The following is a 5,312-nucleotide window of genomic DNA, read 5'->3' as shown; positions in this document are numbered from 1 at the left end:
TTCTTGTCACAAAGGGCAGTTTGCCGACGGAATTTCCATCGGTAAAGCTGCTGAAATGTAAAAAATGCTATTTTGGTCCTTCTTTCTCAACTTTTAGACTTTTGGTCCTTTATATATATATATATATATATGTATAATTATGTAATATATGCATTCAAATTATTTTTAATTATTTTGTATATATATTTATTCAACATGTTTAGATATCATTTTTCATTAATTTGATTTGATAAAATTATAAGTATATATATAGATTTTCCTTTAAATTCATTTAAACTATACATATTTGTCATTTTGGGATTATTAAGGGTTATTTTCTATATATACTTGTCATAATAGTTGTTTTGGGGTTAAAAGTTAATTTCTTATTATTTGTGAATATTAGTGTCATTTTTATCTATTAATCCTAGTCTTTATTATTTACCTTTTCTTTTAAATGTATATGTATACCTATTATTTCTATTAAAAAAAAAAAATATATATATATATATATATATATATATATATACATCTTTCTTCCCTTTTTAAATTTCCTATATGTATATATGATTTAGAAAATGTTTTGGTTGGGTGAATTTGGATTTAATTTATTAATTGTTGTCATTATATTCAAATGAAGGATAATTGAGTGAAAAAGGGGAAAGTAAACCACAAAAAGAGATTTTAATTTGCTTATTTAAACTTAAGTTTTCTAGAAGTTCCTAATGTAAATAAAAGGCTTTCCCATTACTCTAAACCGTTTTCTAAAAACATCGCGTTTTAAAACCTTAATTCGTTCCAACGACGGATTAAGGAACATTGTAATTAAAATTGTTTTTTTGTGAATAATGAAGTTTTGAATTGTTTTCCTAATTAAATGGTTTTGTATAAAATAAATTGACTTGTATGCTTAATCACGTTTTTTTAGATTAAAACTGTTTGCTCAACGTTTTCAAACGCTCGAGTCGTTCCAACGGCGATTCGAGGGAACATCATTAACGGGGTTTTGAAACGTACCTAAATCGTTTCAACGGCGATTAAGATACGAACCATGTAAATAAACTCGTTTTTTGGGAGTGAGATTAGCGTAGATGTAATATACGACATAAAGCCTAAATCACACTGTGAATAAATCAATTCTTTCTTCTCCCCCTCTCTCTCCTATATACTTTAAATTTATGCAAAATGGGTGATTCTTTACTAAAATGGCTTTTAATGACATGCTCAAAACGGTTTTCAAAACGAGAAAGAAAAAGTTTCAAATGAATTTTAAACTTAAAGAAATATGTGATTAGTCCGTTATCACCTAACACGCTGAGTAGGAGGCCGGTGGTTCATAACCGGGCGATGTCGGGGTGCCTAGTAGCCTTTCTCCGGAAAGGAGCTAGCCTTCTCGGCTCGTACCTAAGTTTCCCGAACCCTCATCGGTCTTCCGCAACGGATCGGTGTTCATCTTCCCATTCGTGGATGGCGACTCTTCCATACTCCAGGCTCCGGTCCTGCCGAGCAGCTTGATTCCACAATTGGTTGCTTTCGGCGCCAATCACCGCTTACGTCGCCATGAGGTGTCCACCCCCCGGTCCGCCCGGGCGAGGCCGTTCGACACCTTGTCTAACACCTGTCCTGTTAAAGAAAAAGGAAACAACTTTAGTCTCACAGCCTCAACGGGAACACCATTTTGCCGAGAGGTGTCGGCACACATAAGGAATTTATCGAGATGTTCGTTAGGGTTCTCATGGAGTCCCCCTCCGAATTGACCGCATTGTTGTATCAGCTGGATCATGCCGGTCTTTATCTCGTACGTGTTGGCCGGTATCGTGGGGGCGACAATTCCGTTACTGTTTTGGGGACGATGCGGAGCAAGGATCTCCATCATCGAACGTGTGTCGTTGCCCCCGCGGAAGTTGTTCACATGCGGCCTTTGGTTTCCTTCGGGCTGGTTGACCTCGGCGTTGGGGTTTGCCATTTTCTCTCTCTGAATCCTACAAAGAGTACGTTCAATTTCGAGATCAATAGGAACGAGAGTGTCACTCCGAGATCGGGTGTGCATAAAAAGAATGAAATAAAATACAATATCAACAAGAAAGAATGATGTTAGTAAAAGTATATATAAACAATTTATACAAAAAGAATGCTTAAACTAACAATAAAACGTTTTTGTCTAATATTGCAAGATATTATAAATCCCCGACAACGGCGCCAAAAACTTGTTTCGTGCCGTCTATTGTGGTGTTTTCTACGACAAAATATGTATATGCTAAGTATGTTACGACTATGAATGTGATCTTTCTAAATGCTCTATCTTTACTAGACGTCACTACTTAGGGGAAAGTGTACCCCGTCATATCAAGTAATAATCCGGTTAAGACCGAGTATCGAATCCGTGGGATTTATAACTGCAAGTATTAAACGACTCGGTTTTATACGTTATTTAAGCGGTGAATACTTTGAGGTTGATATGGGGACCAACTACAAACTACTCCTAACTACGGGTGAGGCAAATTTATATAACGAAACTCTATGGAATGATACAGATGGCGATAAGTTATAAATATGACAAATAATGACTCCTAATGCATATACGGTTGATGTTTTGCTCTTGCAAAGACGACTACGTGTAGTGTAACCGACCCGTGAAGTACTTAGACTACGTGGTTCCTAGTCAAGGCGTGTCTAATGCTTGGGACTAGAAATTAGGGCCCGTAAGTTCCGTGGCTTGTCAATTCCTACGGTTTCCGGAGCGTCACTTCCGGTAAGGCAACACCTATATGAATCCCTAAAGATAGCCCGAATGGCGTCGGAAATCGCGTTCTCCTACACAATAATCAATTACGAGTATCAAAACAAGCAACAAACATCAACACATATATAGAAAAAGAGATTATGAATCATAAATTATAAATATGGAGAATGTGAATATGAATTACAACCAAGCCTAGTACATAGGATGAGTACAAGCTAATTAGCAAGTGTAAAGGGAAGAGTCCACCCTCGGAACTAGCTAACCGGACTCAAAGCCATCTCTTAGGACTTAGAGGTGGAGCTTTCGAGCTTGGTGAACGGAGGAAGGACGAAACTTTGACGGGATGCCGGAATCAATGAACAAGCTCTCAAGATGAAAGAGTCTAGCTACACAAAGCCTAAAACAAAATCTAAAATGACAAGAGTTTGCCTATGTTACCAGGTGTGTCTGAAATGAGTGCTAGTCACTCTTATTTATACACATCAAGCTAGGGGTAAAATTGTAATTCCACAAGGTGCAAGCATGGAGGAGCATGATTTTGTGCAGAATTCCCATAATACGCCCCGCGTAGGGTGTGGAACGCCCCACGTGTTTGCCCATTTCGTCAGAAATCTCCTGCATGTGGACCAATTCCAAATCTTGTTGTCTCAAACACGCCCCGCGTAGACTGGGATGCGCCTCGCGTGTTTGAGTTTCTGAGATTTTATTGCTTGAATTGGGTCTTTTATGCCGTGCGTAGCTGAAGCACGCCCCGCGTAAATGAGCCTCTGAGCTTTTTGCATTGAAGAACTTCCTTACACGCCCCGCGTGTAAGGTGGTACGTCCCGCGTATGGATAGTTGACTCAGGGAGACCATGCAGTCTGACTTTCAGGATTAGGCTAATCATTTCTGACACATGTTCCACGCCTCGCGTATGGTGGTACACGCCTCGCGTATTGGTGACTAGATCCCACGTGGTGCTTGTGGATAAATCAATTATTTCTAATCCAGTGTTTCACGCCTCGCGTGAGGAGTGATGCGCCCCGCGTGTATGGGTGGATTTTTACTTCTTGCTCGTACCTGAAATACAATTCTCGAGAGCCGAGTTAGCTTGACGTTTTATTTTCTAATATTAATAAAAAATACGGAAAATTAACCGAAAGTACGGAATTTATTTTTATTTCGTTATTTTATTAAAACACTCTATTTTTATAATTAAACTTATTTATTTCTTCTAAAATTGAACCGTAAATCACGCTAAAAGATAGAGGTAAAATACCCCTATCACAATGCAACAAACAGACAACAATTAGGATGCTAAAACAGATTAATCTCGTTCGCAAATTCTAATGGATATCAAATTATTTAAAGTTGCTCCATTTTTTTACAGTGAAATATAAATATGAGAAAGGAAATGGAGACGAGGGAAGTGACGAATGAGATCTCACATAGACCAGCCTACCTTTCACCTGTGCAAAAAGCATAATATGTGGCTGTTTCAGTTCATGGTCAAAGTCTAGGACTGGTGAATGTGATTATTTGCCCCTTATTCCTGACTGATATGGATTATGAGTGCGATGCCCATGGAGGCCTAAAAGGAGTAGCAGCAAGGGACGAGGGTGAGGATGAAATAGAGAGTTAGAGAGAGAAACGATAGAGAAAAGAGAGTTTTGGTTTTAGAGAGATGGAGATGGAGATGGAGATGGAGATGGAGATGGAGGAGGGGGAGATGGGTAAAATGGGTATTTTAGGATTTAGAAGTAGGGAAGGAGAGAGAGATATAACAGGTAAAAAGGGAGAGTCTAAGGTAAAAACGATGGTCAACGAGGACAGTGGCCACCGGTGTAACAAAGCGTAAAGTTCAATGGTCATACCATGAAGAATTGAAGTTTAGTGGCTACAATATGAAAATTGGTAAAGTTTAGTGGCCATGGGTGTAATTTACCCAAATATGGTAGTAGTATATTTCACAACAAGAGAAAATGTATCAATGTAATCCAACCCCTCTACTTATGTATAACCTTTAACAACCAAATGTGTTTTATACCTTTTAAGAGTACCATCACTTTTTAACTTTACCTTAAAAATCTATTTACAACCCATAGTGATCTTTTCAATAGGTAAAGTAGTTAATCTTCATGTCTTTGCTTTTTCTAAGACATCTAGCTCGATATGCATATATAGCTGTCTTCCAACACTCATGTTTTGTGCTTTTTTATAATTTCTTTTTTTCAAATATAATAACCAAGTTCATAGCATAATGTTTTTGAACATCAAATAATTTATCATAATTAATGACATTTTAGATAAGGGGTATGAAACATATGATGAAATAGTAGAGAATTGATTGCAATGAAAATCATGTAGATATGTTGGCGCATGCTTTTATCTATGAGACATTCTAAGTTGCATTTCACATAATGGTTATGTTTCTAGTTCTAAAGGAACAAATACTTTAGATGGAGTTTAAGTAATTGGTACAAAATTATGCAAAACACTGTGGATCAGTTTGGCATTGTTTTTCCAGATTCCAAAAGTAGCTTTTCCGGCACTCCCAATTAAAAGCAGTGTTTGGTAAATGCAAAATTGCTTTCTTGAAAAGATGGAAAA

The sequence above is a fragment of the Euphorbia lathyris genome, chromosome 1 (genome assembly GCF_963576675.1).
Source record: "Euphorbia lathyris chromosome 1, ddEupLath1.1, whole genome shotgun sequence".
NCBI lineage: Eukaryota > Viridiplantae > Streptophyta > Magnoliopsida > Malpighiales > Euphorbiaceae > Euphorbia > Euphorbia lathyris.
Note: the sequence above shows the minus strand (reverse complement) of the source record.